This window comes from Marmota marmota, unplaced genomic scaffold (assembly GCF_001458135.2).
Source record: "Marmota marmota marmota unplaced genomic scaffold, marMar, whole genome shotgun sequence".
Classification (NCBI taxonomy): Eukaryota; Metazoa; Chordata; class Mammalia; order Rodentia; family Sciuridae; genus Marmota; species Marmota marmota.
Window position 1 is genome coordinate 31613604 of NW_026000174.1, and position 12091 is coordinate 31625694.

The following is a 12091-nucleotide window of genomic DNA, read 5'->3' on the forward strand; positions in this document are numbered from 1 at the left end:
GTTAACTCCCCAAACCATTATTTTCCTTGCTGGTGAGAGGATTACACCATCCCATGTAATTTTCCCTAAACCCACTCAAGTATTAGATCAGGTATTTCATGCTGACATGCTGACAGATACACAAGGAAAAGAAACTTTGTAAAGCAAGCAAAACAGGTGAGAGGTGACTTCAAAGCACTTTGTTTGAGGGAACAGGCATGTACACTATCTTGCTTCCTAAGTTAAGGAGCGAAGCAGATTTTCCACCATGTCAGCAATTTGAGTAATTGGAATAAAGTTTCTGCTGGGGAGAAGATTAAGGAAGAAGGAACATTCTTGATTCACAGCTCTCATATATCCCACAGACAAGACTGCTATCAACCAAATTTGCCAGGAGGATGTCACCTATCTCTTCCTCTTGGAGCCCCTGTGGTTTCTGGATGCTCCATCCCAAGGTGAAAGGATGTGGTTTGGGACTAAGAGAAAAAAAAATACAATGGAGACGTTAAAAATAATCTCTTGAAAAAGTCTTACCTTTCCTCCATTCTTCTTACTGGAGGTGGTAATCTGTCCTGTGCTGAGGGAAAACCGCCTGGGTTGAAAGTCTCTACAGGCTACTTCTCAACCCTGCAAAGGTCACTGCAAGAGTAAAATCTGATGATCAAGTGAAGCCTATCAAGATGCTGGGCAGCCTCGTGGTTTCCTGTCCTCGGACCAACTGGCCAGCAAGAGTGTGGAGTATATATCCAGTCAGGTCTCCTCCCATACAAATGATTTTGACCTCTTTCTTTAGTGGTCCTAAGGATCAAACCCAGGCCCTTTAGCATGATAAGAAACCACTCTACCTCTGAGCCAAACCTCAACCCCTGTTTTGGAACATCATACTGCCGGCTGGCCAGCAATGGCAACCAGTTGGATCTTGTATAACCAAGAATGAAGCACTTTTTAAAATTCATTTAAATTTTTAAAATTTATTGTTTAAGGATCTCCATGGTCTTGTCTACAAATTTTCGTTAGCATAGCAGCTACAGGTTTGTTCATATGTTCTTTCAAATTGAGACTGAAGTTCACCAGACCAAAGGTAAAATTCTTCCTAGATTTTATTCCATGGAGTGAATAACTTGTTTAAGTGTTGTTTTAAATTTCATATTAGTTATGATTTCAGATTTGAATAGTAAATTTATATTTTTGTTTCAGTTCATCAGTATTAATGTAGCATCAATTCTCTCCAATGTGATTTATGATGCTGTAGATAATTTGGAATAAATAAGGTATATACGTAACTATGACTAATATGCTAAAGATTCACATACAAATGTAGGCAATATGCAAGAGTAAATGGATACTATAAGGAGGGAGCTACATACTCTAAGAAAGAAGAAATTCTAAAAATAAAAAACCCTGAAACACAAATAGAGAATGTGGCTGAAGAAGGCTCATCTCTGTATTAAACACATAAGAGAAATGGGTCCATGATGATGGGGTCTGGATTTGGAATATCATGGATTAGAGACACTCATCACTGACCTGGAGCTCCATAAGACTGACCCTAAATAACAAGTGTGTAGCTGCATGTGGAGGTAGGGGTCCTAGTGAAGCACTCAAGTGCAACAGTAGAAACTTAGTGGCCAAAGGAAACCAAGAAATGTTGACTTGGAAAATAATAGGAGCAACAGAGAGCTCAGACACTTAGTGTCCTCCAGCTCAGTAGGGAAGGGGCGGTATCCTGCAATGGAGTGAAAGAGAGAAACTTCCAATGATCCTCAAGAGTAAGAGGCCAGCACCAGGTAAACATGCAGTCTGAGGAGACAGGAAACCTGGGATCTGCATAGTGAGTTGGTTCAGGAGATGATCCCTACACTTCCCATCACGCTCATCTAGTGCCATAACTGGGAGCCCCCTTAAGAAAGATAAACTTACTGTGTTCATTGGAAAAGATTGGAAATCCCTGCATTTTTAAGATCTGCAACATCTAACAGCCTTTTCTCCTCACTGGCTCAGCAGGCACCTACCCCTAGAGATAGTTTGGGCCTAGCGAAGCAACCATAAGAGAAATTTCTGAGAATGCCAGGCAGTGGGAAACACAGACAGCAAGATGGAGGGAAACAGAACATGGTTGCATTTAAAAATGATACTTCCGTGATGAGGAGGGCTACCATAGTGCATATTTCTGCAAGGACTGGATTCAGGATCATTGTGATTGGGTCGGCAGAATGCTCAGCTCCTATGGACATTCCCACAAACACACCTCCACCAGTGTAGATCACTTTGGTTCAGTCACTATCTCAACACTCAGAGGCATTTAGGAGATAGGAATTTGTCATGCCCTGGGTGCATGGCTGAGGGTCTCAGGATCAAGGAGGCATTAATCCAATCAATCCACAAGCTAGGTGAGAAAAGGGGTTGACAGACATCTCCTACTGTCACCATGTTCCTGAGCACGGGTGCTCATGCAGAGGCCTCTAGAGTGAATATAACTCCACTGTAGACAATTCTGCTTAGCCTGTGCCAGTGGACAAGGTAAGTCAGGACTCAGCATGCATGCCACCTATGTAATTCACTGTTTCATCACTGTGACCAAAATACCTGACAAGAACAACTTAGAGAAGCAAAAGATGATGTTGGGCTGACAGTTTCCAAGGTTCAGCATATGGTCAACTGATTCCATTGTTCTATGACTGAGGGAGGCAGAACATTATGGCAAAAAGGTCTGATGGAGGAAAACTGGAATCATAGAGAGAGAGCACAAGGCACCTGAGACAAAATATAAACCCCCAAAGCATGTTTGCAGTGACTAACTTCCTCCAGCTATACTCTGCCTGCCTATAGTCACCACCCTTTAGAACAGTCTTTTCAAATTATTAATCCATCAAATGATTAATCCATCAATTAGGTTATAGCTTTTATAATCTAATATTTTCACCTCTGAACATTCCTGCATTGTCTAACAAGCTTTTTGGAAGGGACTCCTCATATACAAACCATAACACTTCCTGTCTTGTTTGACCTGTTTGACTGGAGCTGAGAAGGAACACACTTGTTGGCAGCTGTGACCTACTACCCCCATACCTGGTAACTTCCAAAATCAGAGTTCCCAGAAAGAGGCTTCTCCATTTCAAATACTTCATCAAGGATAAATTTTATCTTTTTGTTGTAGTTTTGTTTTGTTCTGTGTTGTTTTATTTCCCTTCATTATTTTTTCATACTTTAACATGTTTTGGGGTTTTTGGTTTTTTTGGTACCAGGGATTGAACTCAGGGGCACTCAACCCCTAAGCCACATCCCCAGCCCTATTTTGTATTTTATTTAGAGACAGGGAGGGTCTCACTGAGTTGCTTTGCACCTCGTTTTTGCTGAGGCTGGCTTTGAACTTGCAATCCTCCTTCCTCAGCCTCCTGAGCTGCTGGGATTACAGGCGTGTGCCACCACTCCTGGCTTAACATGTATTTTTGAATACTTAGTTTTTATTTTCTCTTTTCTTCTTTCTATTATCATGCCCCATTTTTTTCTTTCTTTCTCTTTTTATTTCTTCTTTCAAATCCCCTCTTACCCTTCATTTTCATCATTAATATTACTTTCAGTAATGCTTAACTTTTTATTCTAGTCTATATCATCTCTGTCTCTTCTCTAAAATTAGTGGTGTTGTAGATATTGTATTTCTAATAGGTTTTTATTGTATATCTCTATGGTTTGTTTTTAAGTTGTTGTTATTATTGGTTGTTTTCTTCTCTCAAAGGGATGATGAAAATCAAGTCCAGCACTTCAAATACATTGGGCTGGTGCTTTCCCACTGAACTTCCTTCCTAGTACAGTTGAAAGCTTCCAGCAGCTATATGGTCAAAAAATCCTGCAGCCAGATTGATTTGACTAGAAAATCCAGCTCCTTTTTGTAACTGCTTCCTGATTCCCTGTGTCCTCCCATCTCTCAGTTATTCAGATCTGCTGTCAGAGAACATGAGATGTAGTTGTGGGGGGATTAGAGGAATGAAAAGTGTGTGACAAAGAGTGCTCTAGTTTTCCTAGTTGAGAAGTTTTTTCTATAACCATCGCATGAGTTCACTCAACAGATATTAAGTGCCAATTTTGTGCCAGGCATTGTCCTTGGCTGTGAAATAAACATGGAAGACTAAAATCCCATTGCATACTGAACTTATCTTCTAGGTACACATATATGCATAGATAATAAGGCTCAGTTTAATTGACTAAAATTCCAGTTGCTTTTCTATCTCATATGACTAATTTCAATTCAGTGTCAGTGCTATTGTTTTGAATCTTGAATTTCTGTCAAGGACTCCCATTCCTATTCCCATTCTTATTCCTATTCCTATTGGAGGTGGTAACATTTAAGAAGTGAAGCCTAGTGGGAGATCTATAAATTATTGGGGGCCCTCATTCTTAAAGGGATTTGGGGACTCTAATTCTCTTTTGTTCCTCTTTTCCTCCACTACATGCTACATGCTCCCCCCATGATGTCCTGCCTCACCACAGGCCAAAGCAATGGAGACAATTGATCAACGACTGGAACTTCAAAACTGTGAACAAAAATACACCTTTATATATATTGATCATCTTAGCTATTTTGTTAAAATAACTGAAGGCTGGCTAACACAGGAAATGGTACCAAAAAGTGGGGTTGCTGCTGTAACTCTATACCTAACGATGTGGAGGAGCCTTTGGAATTGGTTTGCAGGAAGACTTTGGAGGAGCTGGTTAAAGCAAGACTACAATGCTGTAAATATTTCTTAATGGGGTTGGGGTTGTGTGGCTCAGCGAAAGAGCTCTCACCTAGCAATGTGAGGCCCTGAGTTCAATCTTCAGCATTACATAAAAATAAATACGTAAAATAAAGGTATTATGTTCAACTACAACAAAAAGTAAATACTTTTTAAAAATTGCTTAATGGACAATTCTGATTGAGGGCTCAGAAATCCAAAAAGCTGGAAACTGTGGACAGTAAAGACTCAGCTGATGAGATTTCAAAGGTAAGTGAGGACTCTTGACAATTGGGACGTGTGGGAGGTGTGCCTAGTGAGAGGTATTAGGTTATTGGGGTGTGCCATAAAAGGGATGTGAGACTCTGTTCCCTCCTCTCTGCTTTTTGCATCCTGGCCATGAAGTAAATAGTTTTTTTCTACCATAAACTCTCTCCATGATTGACAAGCCCAAAGTATCAAGGCCAGATGATCATGGACTGGACCCTCTAAACTGTGAGCCAAATATTCTGTTTGTCTTTCTAAGTTGATACATCATATATTTTGTTATAATGAAGGAAACCTGACTAACACAGTAAGGAAACTTTCGACCATGAAAGGTGTGTAATCACTGTAGCTTACTGTTTTTGTTGTTTTGTTTTCCTGAAGCTTGCAGCATTTTAGATTCATCTAATTTTATAATTCATTTTATAATTCATCTAATTTTATAATTAACTCCTTCAGCTTCCCTTCAAAACTCACACATGCTCATATTGTATAAGTAGAGGGGACTTTTGCAAACACATTACAGATGACAAAATGGAGGCTCGGAGTAGACAAGGTTACACACCCACCAGGCACAGAGCAGGGCAAATACTCTAGACTCGTCCCTATTACCAGGTGTTGTCTTCTCTACCACATAGTCCTTCTCAATAACTCCTTTACCATTGGGTTATTTCACTTGGGTAGGAACTGCACTGAGAATCTCTAACTCTCTTTCAGAAAAATAAATGTTTTCAGTGAGATACTAGGACACTGTCTGCAGCTATATCTATAGGACATGTTAGGACCATCTCTGGTTTATCATTTCTGAAAGACAGTAGTTGCCAATCTGCTGCTTTGACTGACTGTGGGTGAACACATGATTAATGAGGCACTTGCTGCTGCTCTCTGTGTCTCAGTGCCCACAGCATTCCCCACATTATGGCTTGCTGTGCTGTCTGCCTGTCTCAGTGTTTGCCTATCTCTGGTTGCCTCTGGTTTTTGTCTTTGATCATCTGTTTATTGCTGCACGGTGCTACTTCTGTAGAGTCTTTTTGTTCCCCCATCTTTTGTTTTTTGGTGGTTTTTGTTGTTGTTGTTGTTGTTTTGTTTGTTTTGTTTTGTTTTGTTTTTTTGTTTTTATCCTTAGTTATTCTTCTCTCTCAATTTCCTCACTCAGATCTCCACACCAGCTTCAATGATGTGAGAAAATTATCTCTGCCATTCTTCATTAGGGCTCAGTTCTGCTCCTAAGGTCTCCATCTGAAGGGAAGGACTCAAAGGTATCTGAAGGTCATGGGGAAAGCAGGAAGGACAGGCTTTGAAAGTCTCTGCAGAGTTTCTGTAGGAGCCAGAACTGGAATCCTGGTAGCAGCACTTCCCTGAAATTGCTCTTGGATCCAAGATGTGCAACAGTCCAACTGGTTAACAAAATGTACAGATGCCCTATTATGTGCCAGGTCCTGTGAGAGAAACTGAACATGCAAGAATGAAGGCAGTGGGCACCTGCTTCTTTGGTGACAGGGTCATAAAGCAGAGAAAAAGGAAATGGAAAGAAAAAGTGTTTATTGGGGATAGTTGATGCCAGGACCCCTGCTGACTATGAAAAAACAGGTCCTTGGGGTTGAACAAGGGATAGCTATTATGACTAGAGGTTGAACAAAGGATGTTAATAAGTCTTGTTTATAATTATGCCTATATATCTTGTGAAGATAGCCACAATAAAACTCTGGCTGATTATCACCTCTTTCATGAATTAAGGGTGTCCAGGAATACCTACTAGCTCTCTGACCATGAACCCAGTAACCCTGGCATTCCGGCCACAGGGAATCCTCACATGGGATCTTTTCTGATGACCTTCCAGGTGTTCTCAGCTTTGATAATTCAGCTCTTTATCTTTTGTGGTTGGGTGAAGATGTTACTTGGGTTGGATATACACATGAGATAGATATATATAGATATATATAGAGATATATATATATGTGTGTGTATATATATATATATATATATATATATATCACATAAAAGATTATTTATACACAATGATGATATATGTATAAAGATATATAATGTATGTAAGTATATTATATATAATTTATTTACTTATATCTTACATTATTATAAGATGAATTTAAAGAAATTTATAAAAAAAAAATTTAAAAACTTAAAATATCAAGTAAATCTCAGTGAAATAATTTTTTAAAAAGCACCAGGTGAAAAAATATTCTACAAAACCTTTAGTTGGACAATAAAATTTTCTCCAAAGACAACGAAACAAAGAAGAAAATAAATAGTTTGCAGGCTCTATTTGAAATATAATATAATTCAGTCTAGGAGACTGAAAGTTTATGATGAGTTCATGCATCCATCTATCCACACACCCAGCTATCCAGCCACTTAATATGCATTTGTAAGCACCTATTTATTATGTACAAGCCGGGTGCTGGGAATATGTACCTGTATGAGACACAATTTTCGCTCTTGATTACATGAACTCTGCCACAAATGGGAAAGGAGCTCCAAGAGTGACCTGTATGAAGAAAAAGACACAGGAAAGGCAGGCAGCCTTTTTTGGCTGCAGATCCAAGAACCAATTGCATCACTGTTCACTGAAGCTTCCTGGTGTGTCCCTATTTCATGACCCCAGGACCCAGCAGTGAAGCCTAGGAACTCAGACTCAGAAGAAGGGCAGATTCAATCTGAGCAGTTGGAGGGGAGGCTTTTTTCTGTTTGGTAAATACAGAGAAATGTCACTTAGAAGCTGCTATTTGGGAGAACAAAGGGAAAGTCAACAGAGCTGTGGGTGTCCTGGCTCTGGTGAAGAGGTTGTCCACCCCTGGCCTGGTAGGTTAACAGGCATCCCTGAATAGGTAGAGCGGCTTTTAGGTCTGAGGGGAAATGCCAACAGCCAGTCTGCCTCTGGAGACAGTGGGGAACAGACAGCTCAAGGTCAAAAACATCTGCTTGGAGTTAGGAAGGAATGAGTCAGGATACTACCAACAGTACAATGTATTACTTGTATTACAATGAAATACTTAACTCCCATTATCATTCATTGGTTGATACTTTTTTCTATTGTACAAGTGAGGAAACTGAGTCTTCTGAAGGTGTGTTATCTGCATTTCCTTCCACACAGCTCTGCTTCCATTATTAGCTGACATATATTCTCTCTCTCTCATGCTCATACACACCCATACATACACACACACACACACACACATATTGCATAGGGCCTAGGTTCATGGGGTATAAATCCTCTAGCTCTTTTAACCATCACTTCATCTCCAGTATTCCTCCATGTGGTTGAACCACAATGGCTCTCTGTGGGACCTGGCTTAATACACCATCCTCCCTTGGCTTTCTTCTCCAAATCCTAGCCTTCTACTCTCCTGCTCATTTTCCTAGAGGAAAAAAAAAATGTTTTAAAAATTGCTTTCGAAATATTCCATAACCTAGTTCCAGTTTCTGGGGAATGTGTGTGTGTATTTTAGTTACTAAGGATTGAACCCAGAACACTCTACCTCTGAGCTATCCCAGTACTCCCTCTCCTTTTTAAATTCTGGTTCAGTAATTTTCCCAGGCCAGAAAAGATAGAATCCTCCTGTTTCAGCCTCCCAATTCACTGGGATTACAGGTAAGTTCTACTGCTACTATGCCTGGCAATCTTTTTATTTTTATTTTTTAATTTTAGCACATATGAAATTGGGATGCATCTTAATAATACAATGTCTTAAAACTTAATTTAAAGTATTGTTTTCTGGGCTGGGATTGTGGCTCAGTGGTAGAGCGCTCGCTTAGCATTGCCGGGACCCGGGTTTGATCCTCAGCACCACATGAAAATACAGGCATTGTGTTGTGTCCATCTACACCTAAAAGACAAATATTAAAAAACTATTGTTTTCTTAGAGTACATCAAATAATGGTGTGTCCAGTGGTGAGCTGGAAATGTTTAAGGACTAGCTCTCCAAAACATATTTGGTACATGTGCTGATTTTTATGATATAAATACTTGCATCGATTGTTAGCTATCATGATGATGTCAGTTGGCTTGCAAAGTTCTTGAAAATACAAAAATTGGCTCTTAGGAGCTGGTATACCCTAGCCCCAGTACACCACTGAGAATGCCTTTAATTATTTGTATTTTAGATATGACAAAATGCAGTAAATTACAGCATGTATGTGCAACATCTAACATAGTGCTTGTAAATGATTAACTGTCAATAAATGATAGTTAATGCTATAATTATAATGTTAATAAAGCCATCAAATTACTTACTCATGCAGCAAATATTTATTCAGCACCTATATACTGTTGTCTATTTCTACATGACAAATTAAGACAATTTTAATGGTTTAAAATACATTAGAGATAATACATACACTTATTATCTCATGGTTTCTGTAGGTTAGGAATCTGCAAATGGCTTAGCTGAATCCAAGAACTCAGGGTTTCTTGTAAGGCTTCAATGATGGTGTTTGCTGGGACAGGTATTTCATCTTAAACTTCAACTCATATGACAAATTCATTTTCAAACTAGCTTACATGTATTCAATTCCATTTGTGCTGTTTGTTGGTCCAGGGGTCTCAGTTACTATTGGCTGTGTACTGGAAGTAGCTGTCAGTTCCTTGAGAAATGAATCTCCCCAAAACAGTGACTGAAATTGCAATCTCTTGTAAGCAAACTTGGAAGTTTCATTCTTTCAACATACATGTATTATATTGGTTAGGAGCAAGTTATTCAAAGGGAGAGAATCATACAAGGTTAATATGAAGAGGTAGAAATCACTAAAGGTCATTTTAGAAAATTCCCATCACTTAAAAGTGGCCTACAGGAGACTCAAAGATAAAAAATCTTCCTTTCATAATAACATATGTCTTAGAGGCTGATTACCAAAAATAGCTTCCAACTAAGTAGCAGGTTTTCAGAGACATTTGGGGAGGCAACATTAGGAAGAAACTGGGCATAATAGAAGTGATATATCCATCAGTAGGTGTGGTGACCCAGGCCATGCAGGAAGAACATGAGAGGGATTGGGTAGAATAAACATGGTGGGCTGCGTCTTGCATTGTGAGTTCTCATGCTTCAGCCTAATAGGAAAAGTTGGTGACATATAAGACATCATGAGCAGTAGGGGTCATGGAGTTAAAAAGATCTAGGTTTATATTGTTTCCAATTATTATTAGCCAAAATGTTTAGGCAATCTTTCTCATTTCAGTGAGGCTATTTCCTTTTGGCTAAAATATATGATGATCCCTAACAGTGCATTGGAGGCTGTAAAATAGTAGGTAGTAAATACCTACTCAGTAAAAAGTCATCATTAATTTAAGGAATGAATGAATGATTCACCCCATATGCTGTCTAGATGAATATTTGTAGAGCAGACACAAACATGGATTAAAGTTTTTGTATAAAACAAAACCAAGAGAATTGTACCTGAAAGGCATTGTGTTTTCAGTTGCAGGAGACAAAGTTATAAAAGTAATTCCATGTTTTAAGTTCCTATTAAATATTCTAAATGTATCCTCCATAGTTCCATTGATAATCCAACAAAAGCATGTTATTACTTTGCCTACCTTACCAATGAGGGAAGCAAAGCTCAAGAAGACTCAGTCACTTGCTTTAGGCCACACAGCCATAGGCGGCCTATGGCAGAGATCATTCTTGCAGCCCACATCATGATGAAAACCAATAGCCTGGCAGCTGCTGGAGTAAACAGAGCAGTTTTGTCAAAGTCTTATTCCCAGAGAGTGCTCCTAGTTTGACCTGTCTTATGGTTTCCTGAAATAGTTCACTTGCATAGCTATTTGTATTTAACCCAATGTGGAGATAATTTAGTGCAAAAAAATCTTTTCCACAGGGAGGGGAAGGTTTGTAAAAATGGAATTCAAGATGATAAACAGTTGATTAATATTTGGGCTTTCTGAGGCAGTGGATTATAGTTTGGACAATCTGCCAAAACAGTAAAGGATAAGCTAGGGAATAAGATGTCCACTGGGGCTTTTATAAACTACAGCATCTTCCTAGAAATCTTCTACCTGCACACATAAAGTTGTGCATACTCTGAACATATCTGAGAAGATCCTCAGCTGTCATTCTGGCTTATCTTCAGGCTCTGCACAAGTGAGAGTGACTCCACCTTAGGAGTCATTAACCTTCTGGCTGAGTATCAAGGTGTTCCCCTACCTACACAGAACCCCTCAGCAATGACTTGGAGACTTGTACATTTCAGGCTTTAGAGATCTCAGTCCAATCATTAACTAATCACTAAGTTAACTGAACAGAAACTTCTGAAACCATACACAACAAAGAATACAGAATTTATTGAATTAGTTCAGGAAATTGGCTAAGCAAAACTAATAACAAACACCATCAAAACAAAACCTGAGGAAGGGAATCTGATTGCCACACTGTACTACTAAAAATGTCATGTTTTCAACCTAAAATATTATTAAACATGCAAGAGTCAAGAAAGTATAGCCCATATAAAAGCCCTTAGTAGGAACTATTCCCAAGAGGCCCAGATGTTGAACTGACTAGAGTAAGATTTTAAATTAGGAAGTAAAAAAATATATATATTTAAATCAGATATGTTGAAAGAACTAAAGGAAAATATGGGGAAATTATCTCAGCAAATAGAAAATATCAATAAAGTAATATAAATTGTATTTTTAAAACTATGCAGTAACCATGGATTAAAGATATAACTAAAATGAAAAATTTACCGGAAAAACTCAACAGAAGATTTGAGTAGGCAGAAGAAATAACTTGCAAAATGCAAAATTTGACCACTGAGATTATACACTCTGAAAAAAGAGAAATAAAAGAAAAATAAGAGCCTGAGACTGTGTGACACCCTCAAGTGTACCAATGTAGGTATAAATGGAAGTCCTAGAAAGAGAGGAGGAACAGAAAGGATATCTGAAGATATAATGACTGAAATATTTCAGTTTTGATGAAAACATTAATCTACATATATGAAACCCCCAACTGAGTCTAAATAAGAAAAACTCAAAGTTATCCAAAATTACATATATCATGATCAAACTTTTAAATACAAAGACAAAGGAGAAACTTAATAGTAAGTAGAGCAGTGACTCTTCACAGGCAGAGGATCTTTAATGAGATTAATAATGATGCCTGTGCCAATATACTGGAGAA